Below are 13,737 nucleotides of genomic sequence, written 5' to 3' on the forward strand. Positions count from 1 at the left end.
GACTTAAGAATAAAGAAGATATTAAGAACAATATTAGTTCAAAAGAGCGTAATCTATAACTTCTAATATGCTTATGCTTTATCAAAAAAAAGAAGTAATCCACTCTTAATCAATCAAAAGACAAAGCTCTAATATTATAAGTATATTCTTGTTAATCTATCAAGAATATGAACTGAAAGAAGATGGATAAATTTGAAAAATCTGTATTAAAAGAAAAGTGACAAAATAACAATAAACTAGTATGTATATTAAAAAGAAACTAGAATGGCTATAGTCAAAAGACAAGAAAATTAGAGGCTCTTAAATCTACACTAGAAGTAAGAAATGAGTTGACAAGAGTGAAGAAGATTTTATTCTTGCCTCTATATATACTATCTAATTAACAGCTACGTGGTGATGTTTTATACGATCTCTCATATATATTGACTTTGTAGGACACATGCCTTAGCTTATAAGGCAAGTTTTTTACGTGTGGGCCATATAGTTAGATTATTTTTCAAGCTACCAATATGTGTGGCACATGACCAACTTGTTGACTATATTTCTAACCTAAAAAATAAATTATAGATACCTATAAAGTCAAAGCAACGTCTATGAAGCTTCTAAGAAGCTACTATAAAAGATATTATGGAATTAATTTATTTTTATCTATTTTTATCTAAATCATATAAGTAATTAGTGGTTTACATAAATATATTTGTGACATTTAGTTTAAAATGTAGTTTTTTATTTGTCTTTTTTTATTTTTTTCACTAACAATATTTCTTGTTTTTAGTCAAAATCTTAATCTATAAAATAAGTTGAGCCTCTTGAATCTACCAAGTTTAAGACTTTATAATTTTTTGGTTCTAAATAAATTTCTATTATAAAATAAGGTGAAGGATTTGAGAAGAGAATAGAACCTTTATTATGAATTATAGAAGATTTCAGTTGCCTAATTCTTATTGTAGCTCAAAAAATTCATTTTTCAACACATTATCTTCTTTAGCAGCCATGCTCCTCATTTTGTATTTGCATTGTTTCTTTAAATAATATTGAATAGTATGTTTAGCTTCTCCACAATACAAGCATAAGCCCTCTTAATAATGTTGAGTCTTTTCTCATTTTGTAAAGTTTTTAAAATGTACCATATCAATTTACATTGGTTTGAGTCTTAATAAATAAGTTTTTAAAAACTTAAGAGCTGATGTCATTATTTAAATTATTCTTTTCTAGCCAAGTCTTTGTTCTTAATACCTTTTAAATAATTGATTGTCGCACGCAATGGCTTAAACAATAAATAGTTCTAAAGATTTTATTTTTGGCATTATCTATAACAAATCTTTGATGTTATCTTTTTATCCAGATCAAAATTGATTGATAAAGGCTTTGTCATTTCAGTCCATGTTGCAAGCAAGATTTTAGAATTCAGCAATATATATGGTGGCTATTTGTGATTTTTGTCAGAAAGATAAGCATTTTGTCTTTACTATTCTTTCTTAATTACTTTCTCCAAATATGGTCATAAACACTTCAAGGAATGAATTCAAATCATAAAGAAGTTGTGAATCTTTTTCCATCAAAGGTACAAACCAAGCAAGGGCACTTTCTACTAGAAGTGCACTTAAGAATCTAACTTAAGTAAATCCATGAAGGTATTGGAAGAGATACAACTTTAGATAGATCTTGACTTATTGCAAAAATCTTCAAATTTTTAATCTTGTTCCATCAAACTTCTTGGGCATAATAATCCTTGTTTCTAGTATAATTGTAGAAGGAAATCTTCTTAGATTTGGTTGTGAGGTTGATCTACTTGCTTTCTTCAATTATACAACTTCTTAATACAGATTTTGAGTTTCTTCTATATTCATAGGATTAAAGTTTCCATGGTTTGCGCTTATGCTGTGTAAAATTTCCATCTTAAAAGTGTTGATAAGTTCGTGAAGTTTTGCAATAATTGCAAATATATTCTTACTTCTACCAAGTGTAGCATCCATGATTTTTTCTACGATTTCAAATAACTTAACAAATCCACAAGTCAAATTAGAAGAAGGTAATCCACAACTTCTAATATCAAATAAAAATTTTGACAAAGAAGGATAATCTGCTTTTTAAAAGAAAAAATCAATATTAGAATGCTAAACAGTTTGTTTAAAGATGGATAATTTGTAACCTTCAAAACACAACAATATAAGTGGAGTAATCTACTCGCATCTAAAACAAGACAAAAACAATAAGTTAGTATTCTTGTCAAACTGGCAAAAACATGAATCTTGAAGAACTAAAAGTGAAAAGAGATTAAATGTTAAAAAATAATATCAAATTTGTATCATAATCAAGTTTTTTTGATCTAGTATAAAATAAACAAACATACAATGAACTTTCAATTACAATAGTACTCAAAGTCATTAATTATTGACAACATTAACAAATTTTTCTATCAATTGTTTGTTTTTTGAAAATATAATTATAAAATTGCCAAATTGAGTACCTCTAATAATGCTAAAACTATTTTATTTGAATTTTGAATGCAAAAAAAAAATCATTTAATTCCTTCATCATGCTTTCTATATTAAACTCTATACACAAAGGCTTGAATCTTTGTCCAAAATGTGATCTAAAATGCCTAGATCTTGATTTGTAATTGTTATTGCCTAATAAAAAGCCAAAATTATATTTTTACATTTGATTTGGAACTCTTTGCTTTCAAATGTCAAATTTTTCAAGTCTTTGCAAATTATATTGGTGTGACATTGTCATTTTATGTGAAAGAATTAGAATTTTAAATATATGCTCTTGAATAGGTAATTTTTTTATTTTTTATTTTTATTATTTTTCAGTAATTTATTGAATCATCATTCTAATTTTGTAGCTCTTAGGAATGTCAACTATAAAAGAAAGAAAAAATAAACATAAAAATTTAAAAAAATTATTAAGAACAGATATGTGATGTTAGATTTGACATAATTGTAAGTGGTTGCATGCAACAAAAATGTAAGGAGCATTAAATCTCATATATGTTATAATGACATAAAGCAAATATGCTAAAATATTGCATATAATATATCATAATTCATCAAATAAAATATATTGTGCATTAAAGGAAACAATAAACATCTTTAATTGCACTATTGAAACATTTTATAGGATTGTACATGAGCATATGTTCTATAGGGTTTGCATCAAGGGTGCAAACGTTCTGACGAGTTCTTCAAGAAGGATGTGGATAGTACGTTTGCTTGGGATTTTTGTAGTTGCTACTTTGTTGCAATTGCAAATGATGGAAGTCGATAGAGTTTTCCATGTTCTGAACCTCACTAACAACAGCTGTTGGCTATGGTACGAAAATGGATGATGTAGGAACAGTGCACTACTTTTGATGCTTAATGCAATCTTAGTATCCTTAGGTTTACGGTGTCGGCTTTAGGGTTTTGTGGGTTGGTCCGTGGTTGTATAAAGCCGCCACCCTCTCACACCAGAGTTATCTCGTCTTCCATCGCGTTGCCTCGTAGTCTCTCTGTATCCACTTCACTGCACCTCTTTTTCTTGCGGTTTCGCAACTGATTCGGTTTCCCAGGTTCATTTGACATGCCGGCTTGTTTGTTAGAATGAGTTGTTGTTAGGGTTTACGGGGATGAGGACTTCAATTAGATGTGCGAGACGGTTCGCCGTCGCTGATCTTAAAAACTTGAGGCACAATCCATTCTTTGCTGACCCGTGCTCGGTCTCGTGTGGTTGTTGTTGGGTGTTTTGGTGTGAGATCGTGTGATGACGAAAATACTGCAACAAAATGAGATTGCTTGTGATTACCGATATTTAAGTCGCTGATGATGCTCATGCCGGGTGGTGCGGTAGGTTTTAGGGTTGGATGGTGGTGATGTGAGTGCTATGACTTGAGAAACAATCAGGACTGAGTGCCGAAGGCGTGACAGACTGTACTACCCATAGAATACGAGCACGCATGCGGGTGAGGAATTTGGAGATGATGATCGCAATTGGTCCGTGTTTCTGAGAATCCTTTTGGATGAGTGGAGAAACACCAGCGAGTTTTGCCTACTGATCCATGGAATGTTAGAGTGCGGGACCTAAAGTTTGTCTTTTCAGCTGATACAGTGCTGTGGAGTCGAATAAGAGTTCCAAGAGTGATAGAACCCTCACTTTATCAGATAGCGGATTACTGCTTTTTGGTCATTATTGGGTCTGACAAAAGCCACGAGTGAGGCGTGTGGCGCAGCAGTCCCGAGGATTATAACATGCTAATCATGAAAATGGTGATTACAAAAATAGATATCCGTTAAATGAGGGATTTGGAGATGGAATGGGAAACATGGGGTGGATATGTTTGGGTGGAGGTCACGATGAGGATACAATCTTGCGCTGAATGCTACGGCAAGGGTGGCAGCAAACCTCTAAGAAGTACTGAGTGACCGTATGGTGTTGGTAGAAGGGTGAATCGCAATGAGGACAACATGTTGCGCTGATAGCTTCGGCTGGTGTAGCAGCAAACCTCTAAGAAGTGCTGAGTGATGACCTTAAAGAATGAAGACAAACGGCACGAAGCCCGTCCCTGAACTTAACTCTGAATGATCTGCTTAAGCCCTACCCCAAATCCGAAGTATTCAATGAAATGAAGTGCCACTGACTGTTTCTGTAAAGTACAGAAGTGGACACAGCTTCTAATGTAACAAGTGCACATGCAGTCTCTTGAAAGACTGTTTGCTCAAATGGTAATCAGGTGGTACACATTTATGTAAATTTACCCAATACACCTTAAGTAGAGGAATATGAAATCCGATGGTATCCACATTTTTTCGGCTAGGCGAGCCAGCAACTGAGTACCCTTAGTGATACAGAAAAGTATCGATTAAGAACCTGTGTGAAAGATACCTGTTATCAATAAATTAACCAGGCTGATGTGTAGCAGATATTATGTCCATATTATCTATCACAGAATGTATCGAATTATATTATTGCTTGAACCAAAAAGAGGATCCATCTGGTGTATTCTGTTAATTTCAACTCAAAAATGGTGTATAGCTTGATCTATAAGTCTTTTAATACCATGCCAAATTTTAATTTGATCCAATTAGTAGATCTTTAGATATTATAGAAATCCTACTCAACTCCAAATTGCCAACTTTTGATACCTTTTTGTACCAAAATCTAAATATCTCTCAACCCCACTATTAGATTATCACAAAATTTTACATATACTTAGCACACCCAATTAACCCATCATTTCCAAATTTTGAATTATAGATGTGATACCAATTTTACGAATTAACTGAGTGTGCTAGTCCTAATTGTATTGCATGAATTCTAAATCACCAATACAAACCCTGAATTTGAACAATAATTACAAAGTCAAACCAAATCCTACAAAAACAAGCCTTACATCTTTAGAGAATTTCTAAGTTAGATCTCCAATTTTAACTAGTGATCTTAGAATGATCTGCTATTTTGTCCTCGGCAGTTGTTTTAGTGGCTAGATGTCTAATTTCGACCCTATCTTACAAATGGTCAATCCTTTGGTATCAATCTAATCTATCCTAGGGATTTTTGAAGCCAACCATATTTTGAACTTAAATCTAGTATCAACTATGTTAATTATTTACCTCTTTTAATTTGATTTTATGAATTTATGGTCTTTCTAAGGCAATAAAAGAGACTCTATAGCCTAGAAGATAAAATTACTAATCAACCTTTAATCTATTAACTATTAAGAGAAGAAAATAAATTAAGAAGCTTTTATAAAAGCCATATTTAAATATCTTAAATTATTATTAAATAAAAATAATTAAATATTATTTAAATTTTTATTTTTGATTATATTTTTACTATATAATCATATTATAATACGACAATATAGGACAAAGTATACCAAAATAAGACTGAAAGTAACTAAATGGAACGGAACATGAAAGACATGACTTAATAAAAAAGAATAGAATCCAACAAAATCAAATAGAATAGAATAAGAAAAAACAATCAAACTTTGTTGAGAGAAAGTGTTTAAAGCCATACTTGATCTAATGCCCAAATTGCCTCAGCTAGTCCTATTTATACTTTGTTCAAATATTCCTAGAAATTTCTAAAATGTCTCTATTATTGGACCCCACTAAGATAACTACCCTTTTAGAAGACTTTAGAGATGGGATCTACTGTTATAATCATCTTAAGCCTTTCTAAAAGATTTCATGGTGGATCCTACATGAACCACCATCCTAACCACAATTCTAGAAACTTTTCAAAAACAAATCCAACTACATATTATTATGTGTGAATAATACAAATATCCTATCCATGCCCTATTACAACTAATCTCTCTTCACTAATGCGAAACGTCCTTGTTTTACTTTCAATGATATTTCCAAATAATTTCTTAACAATGAGTGAAGTTTTGTAAAGGTTTTTACTTTACATCGTGGATGGGATAATCTTTCTAAAGAACTTTATATTAAAGTTGCAAATATCTATTATCACAGTGAAAGTAGTGATGCTTCAAACTATTGTCTATTTCATTCTTTTGTTGATCATCAATTACAACCAATGGTGGTAGTTAAGGTTATTATTGATTTAGAAAGTACCTTGATTTAATATAAAACTCCTTGAGTTATAAAACATTGAAGATTGGATGGACTTAAATATATGACAAAAGCTTGAGATAATATGCAATATCAAAAATTATTACAAAAACTCAAAAAAGTTCAAGCCATTGAGGTGCTAGCCTATGCACTTAGGTTGATGTATCAAGTCAAATATTGGCATTGGAGAGTAATACCTAATCATCCTTTTAGAAGGTCTTGTATTGCTGATGGATATCCGCATACTGCTTTTGTTGATTTTGTACAATAAGAAGATGGTGTCATACCTCTTGCAAGGTTGTTGTAAGCCATTTTATAAATTTTTTTGTTATTAGATTGTTAATATCAATGGAACATTAGAGAATTATTGATATAATTAGATGTTAATCTGCATTAAGAAAGAATAGTAAATGATTGATACTTGCTTGAATATTATCATTGTAGGCAAACTTTAAGGATGTCAAATATTCATCATAGTCATTATGATGAACCGCTACAAATGTTCATAGCATATTTTCTAAAATTCAATTTACATGCTTTATTTGTCCATCTGTTTGAAAATAAAAGGTCATAGACATGGCAAGTTGTGTGCCTAGTGGCTTGAACAAGGCTTACTAGAAACTTCTCATGAAGCACGGATCCCAATGTTGTATTATAATTGCTTATAATATATAAAAAATAATTAAAACATATAATATGTTCATAAGTCTTGGTGTATGTTAGAATAGTTAATACATTAATTTAAAGAAAGTGGATATAAAAAACTTTATTTTGAGTTTTATCTATTTTAATTATAGGATTTAAAAAAATTATAGGACCTAAATATTTAGTATGAAGCCTTGAGAAGAGATTAGAGCCTAAAGATGAAAATCTTAACTAGTAGGAGGCTTATTGGGAGGGATGAAAGCAAGGCATGGTTGGATGAAGGCAAGGAATGGGGATTTTCATTCCTATTGGTCAAAGGCCATGCCCAATGGACTTCAAGGAGGTTGCCTAAGGCCTTATTAGGGATTAGGATTTCTTCTTCAAAGTCATTCGAGCTTTGGAGGCTAGGATCATCAAGTTTAGGTTTATGAATGCAGATTGGATGCTAATTTTGTATGATTTGGAGTTTTTATGAAGGAGTTATTGGTACTCAAAGTTAAGGTGTCAATTTCATACCTACTATTACTTTTTGGAGAATAACATATGTTTACAGAGAGCAACAAAAGTTTGGCGATTAGGATTGGAGAGGAAACTTTCTTGACTATATTTTTTATATACTTTTTGATGAATTTGGAGTTTGGATGAAGAAATTATAGAGGTTTTAAGTCATCACGTCCTAATCAAAGGTAGTAAGTAAGTGATTTTGTTCATAGTAATGGTTGGAGCCATATCTTGAGTTTTTAGAAGAATTTTTGGCTCAAATCTTTTGAAAAAGGTAGATAATTGTGTTGAAAAACTATACATACAAACTTTGTGGCATTTTGGTATTTAATTTGTGAGATATAAAGAAAATTACACGTGGGTGTATAAAAACTAGGATTTGAAGCTACTGTTAGGATTTTGATGATATCTTAAGATCCGCAATGAATTTGTACTTGAAATTTGTTATAGAAGTTGATAAGAATACATCACTACTTTATGTAAAATTTGAGTGAGTTTGGACGGTCGGATCAGGAGATGTGAGGTATTGAAGTTTAGGAAAATTTCCACATAATGGTATACAAGGTTTTAGAGGATTTTATCATATTTTGGATGTTGTTGGTTACTTGAGGCTTATGTATTTGGTGTGATTGCTCCAAAAAGGAAAATTTTATATATAAACTTAGGGCTTCTTTTATTTTGAAGCTTGATTCAGTAATTAGTGATAGCCAAGAGCCAAGTGCTTTCTTGAGACAAATTCTCTCTACTTCGACACTGATCTAAAATGATGATATGAGGTAATCTTTAGAGACAAAAGACAGTTTCAAAGAAGATTCATGCAAGTGTTGGAGCATCAATATCATAGTGTAATACAACCAAGTGAAGTTGCTTCAAAAGATGATCTATAATGACAGCAAACATAGTATGATTGTGAGGCATTTGCAACAAATACATAATGAGATCAATAATTACCTACTTTCAACATGCCATAGACAATAAAATTTGCTATAATAGCCCAAGAAATATTACATTAAGTGATTTTTTTATGTTGTCATGATTCACAATAATACACAAAAGCTCATACATTATAATCCAAACTCGTTCAAAATCATATTTTTGAGATGTATTCTATAATCTTCTTATATCTTAGGTGTCTAGATATTGGCATATTGTGTCCTTCTTAAAGTATGCATATTTAAAATATACTATTATTAGGTACATAAATTCTCTTCTTAAAATAGAATAAGCCATCATTGATATGATAATCTCAATATTATATATTGTCTCCCTTCAGTTGATTGATAACCATCTTAAAATAACTTCTTTGTATTTTATTCTTCTCATTAAGTTTAAAATAATATAATTAATGATAGCAAGTTCTGCCTTGCCATTTAATTCGAGTTTTAAGTCAAATCTACGTAATAAGATATCCAACATGGTATATTATATCCTTACTTGTACTCAAACTGAATGTCAAAGAGTTGCAACTACTCTTTGTAATGATGATATTGTGATTTCATATTTTCCAGATACAAATCATATAGCAGTGGTTGATGGTTAGTCCAAACAGTTACTAGTTTCTCCAACAAATAGTATTGCCACACATTTGTCACATGTACAATTGTTAGTTGCTTTTGATCACATACTGAATAATTGTGCTCTATCCTTCTGAATTTTTGTGATTCATAAACCAGAAGCTAAGGCCCTATCAAAGTCTTATTGAAAAACACTGCCAATAGCAAAGTCGGAGGCATCAATATGAAGTATACATAGAAGGTCGAGATCATATGGTGTTGTGTACTAACACGACTATATGGTGAAAAATAAAAATATAGTTGTTATTATATAAGAACTTAGTATGAAGATGTAGTAGAAAAATAAGGATAAATGATAAGAAGGTAATAAAAAGTTTAATCTTAGTGTTGTTTTTTAGAGAAGGATCTTCTATTTACTTTGTAGGGTATAAATACCTCAAATTAAAGTAAAAGAGATAAGTAATTGATAAATATATATTAAAAAGAGAGTTATCAATAGTTTAAGCAAAAATTACCTCAAATTACCAAATATTACTACTCAGAGGAGCATAGTTCTTAACTTGGATCAAAATCATACACTAAGGCATAAAATTACATATCTATGGTGATTCTAAGATTTTTTTAGAGATCAAGGAGTAAAATTTGAGAACAAATTTGATAGGATCTCTTTAAGATTTAATTTAACAAAACAAACACTTTGTCTAGGATTTAGGATTTTATTAGGATTTCATTAGGATTTGATATAGAATTTGGTTAATGTTCAATTAGGGTTTTAATTAGAATTATGTTAAAATTTCTATTTTTAGTATTTTTAAAGGATTTTTTATTATTTCTTTAAAGTTTTTTTTAAATATTTCTTTAAGATTATTATTATTTTTTTAAAGATTTATTTTTATATTTTTTTAAGATTTCTTATTATTTTTCTTAGGTACTTTTTTATTTCTTTTATAACTTCTTTTAAATGTATTTTGAATTTGTCAAAGTTCAATTAAGTTTTTTAAGGTTTATTCAAGATTATTAAAGATTTTATAAGGCTTGGTAGGACTGTTGTTTCATTTCTACTTACCCTCTACAACTAAGAGCCAATGCATTCTCAAGCAAGAACACATATAATATGACACTAATTTATTATTTTTATTAAAATTATGTTATTTCTTATATCAATTTATTCATCTAAAAAAAAAAAAAAAAAAAAAAAAAAAACTTATTGAGGTTTTTTAATGTAATAAGACAAACACTTTGTGTTTTTTAGGTCCTAAACAAACATCTATTGTAAAATAAAAAGAAGGCTATAAAGAGAAAATAAGACCTTTATTAGATATTGTATAAGATTTTGGCCCCATAGTTCCTATTGTAGCTAAATAAACTTATTTTTTGACATATTATCTTCTTTGACAATCATACTTGTTATTTTATGGTTGGGTCTTTTTTTTTAAACAATTTTAAAGAATATGCTTAGATTTTTCACAATATAAGTATAATTTTTTTTGACAACGATAAGACTTTTTTTGTTTAATAAGAGGTTTAAAATATACCATATTAATTTATATATCTCCTACTTCCAAATATATGTATTGAATAGACATTAATATTGCCATTGAATTATAAAAACATTTGAGCCACTTATACAACTCACACATCAAAATTTAAAAAACCAACTATCATACTTTGTAGCAAAGTCAATTACTTGACTTAATGCCTAAGGATTTAGTAAGTTTAGCATCAATTTTTTTACCTCAAATTATAATTTGTAGAAAAATTGACTAATGAGTGCAAAATCATCTCACTTCATATCAATTGCAAGTTGTCAAAATTGTAAAGCATATAATATTATTATTTTATTTTTCTCTCACAAAATACAAATCTTATTTTTTGTAATATAAATTATATATTTTTTTAATATATAGATTAAAAAAATTCCAAAAAATATTTAAATTATTTAATATTAAATTATATTATTAAAAAATAAAAAAATAAAGATAAAATAAAACATAAAAGTAGTATTTTGATATTCTAACTTATGATCTTGGAGTTGGATAGCTTTGAAGTTTAAGTTTAATTACTAATTGTACTTGATTGATGAATCCTCAAAACTTTGATCTTATGCTATTAAATTGTTCAAGAAAAATAACTCTTGATTCTTTAACACTTCAAAGGTATTTCATTGTAGTAGAAGTAACATAATTTGATATAAATATTTAAGCAATTATAATCATCTTCATATCTTCACTTCTTACTAGTCTTATTGTTTCTTGTAGTAGTAAATTGAATTAATGCATTGCAAGCATTAACTCTTTCATTTGATCTTGTATATGTACTATTGCACTTTTTATTTTAACAAAGAATATTAATAAGAATAAAAAAGGCCTTATTCTTGCCTCTATACATACTATCTAACTAAGAACTATATAACAATGTTCTATAGGACTTCCAATACATGTCCAACTAGCAAGATATGTATCTAACTTGTAAGATAAGTTTCTTATATGTACACCATATGTCCACCTTGTACCACAAATCACCAACATGTGTGACATGTGGCCAATTTTTTGGCCAAATTTTTAACCTAATAATCACCCATAAGCATGTATAAAGGCAAAATTGCATCTATGAAGCTTCTAAGAAGCTTTCTTACAAGATATTATCAAATCCATCTACTTTTACTTATTTATATTATTTAGGTTATTGTTAAAGTAAATATGGATGTTTATCACAATAGTCTATTATACCTATTTTACAACTAATCATTTTAAGAAATCTCATTATAATATTTTTAAATAGTTTTTATCAAAATTTATTCTTTTAATTTTTTTAAAAAATACACATATTTTTATTTTACTTTTGTGGCTCTAAAAAATAAATAGAAATTTATTTTATAAAAATAAATCATTAATGTTAAATTATTTTCCATTAACTCTCTAAATTTTATCAATATTTTCAAAAGTAATATATTTTTGTATTTTTAATTAAGCCTTTTTATAATATAATCATTATTTTTTTCTTTCATCTTATAAATGTATTATAATATAAAAATAATTAAGTAGATTTTAGCCAAAAAATATATATGCAATTTATATGTCATATTTCATCTTTGATTTAGTATGTTGTTAATACTTTCTTTTATTATTGTCATTTTCTATATGTTTACATATATAGAAATTTAATATTGATCATTTATTATAATAGTTCTTTTGTATTGTAAGGTTTTGGATATTTCTTATTACGAGATTTATCATTTCTTACTATCTAGTTTTATATTTTTTTAGCAACTTTGGTTAAACTTGAAAAAATTGCTAAAAAAACTTATAGATAATATTTTTGAAGATTATATTATATTTGTATATACATAATTAATATCATATTTTTAAGAATATTTTGAAATTTTTATCTTAAGTAATAAAATAAAAGTTAATGAAGAAAAAATAAAACTTATCTATTGTTAGATTTAGAATATTTTTTTTGATATTATCACAAAGAAAGAATCAATGACAATCACATTTCTTAACTTTCCAAAAACAAAGAGACATCTAATCGAATATTTGAGAAGTTAAGAAGTATTTTAATAACCTTCACAAATATTATGATTACTAATACGTATCAAATTTTATATAAAATTTTATACGAATTTTTTGGAATAATATCATATCATATTGCAAAAACAAAATATGCTTGGATGGTAATTTTTAATGGATACAATTGATAATAGATACTCATCATATATTTTCAATAGGTATTTATTTGTTAATATTGATAAATTATCTAAACATATTTTTTTATTTTTAGTATTTTAATTTATAATTAAGATTAGATAGTTTTTAAAAGTTAAGCCAAAAATAATTATACATGAAAATAACATCTAGCATCAAGATATAAATAATGACAAAAATATTTGTTATATTTGACATTCCAAATCAACGAGTAAGATCTTATAATTGCTTCTACTATCATGAGTAAATGTAACACTAATCTTAAATTATAACATATTGTACTAGATAAATAAAATTAATTATAAATTTTAATCTACTTTGTATTGGACTATCTCAATATTGCTTATAGATTGCAAAAATATTGATTTATATTTGTAATTTTTAATAACTTATTCTCCTCTCTACAAATTTGATCTTCTACTATGTACATATTTCTATAGGTTTAAAGATTATTGGTCATCTTTATACAAGAATTCTTAAATTCTTGGATTATTCAAAATAGTATGTTAAGGCGCTCCTTATGTATTTTTGCTTTGCAACATCAACATCATTGTTACAATTGGTCATATATATTTCAACAACAAGAAGAAAATAATTAGAATTTTAGTATATTATATTATTTTCAAAAGGCATATTATGCAATAATTCTAGTGTCATCTTTTTGATGTTTTAATTTTACTATATGTTTAATATTATTGTCAATACTATGTATGTTCATTTCTTGTTTGTCATTCCCTTCTTATTCACTTGTGGCATTGAGTAGTTGTGTACATTTAAAAGAATTTGCTATTGGTTATTGCAAAATTT

The 13,737-nt window shown here is 28.1% G+C and overlaps 2 non-coding genes across 2 annotated transcripts; both read left to right on the plus strand.

Annotated features, from left to right (window-relative positions):
- The first annotated feature begins 3,858 nt into the window (after nucleotides 1-3,858).
- Nucleotides 3,859-3,940, plus strand: LOC112295669 (small nucleolar RNA snoR8a). The gene has a single exon (XR_002973705.1). It is a non-coding gene; the product is annotated as a small nucleolar RNA snoR8a (small nucleolar RNA).
- Nucleotides 3,941-3,956: 16 nt separating this feature from the next.
- On the plus strand, nucleotides 3,957-4,043 carry LOC112295671 (small nucleolar RNA SNORD18). Its single transcript, XR_002973707.1, has one exon. It is a non-coding gene; the product is annotated as a small nucleolar RNA SNORD18 (small nucleolar RNA).
- Nucleotides 4,044-13,737: the final 9,694 nt, after the last annotated feature.

The sequence above is a fragment of the Physcomitrium patens genome, chromosome 18 (assembly GCF_059467195.1).
Source record: "Physcomitrium patens ecotype Gransden chromosome 18, ASM5946719v1, whole genome shotgun sequence".
Classification (NCBI taxonomy): Eukaryota; Viridiplantae; Streptophyta; class Bryopsida; order Funariales; family Funariaceae; genus Physcomitrium; species Physcomitrium patens.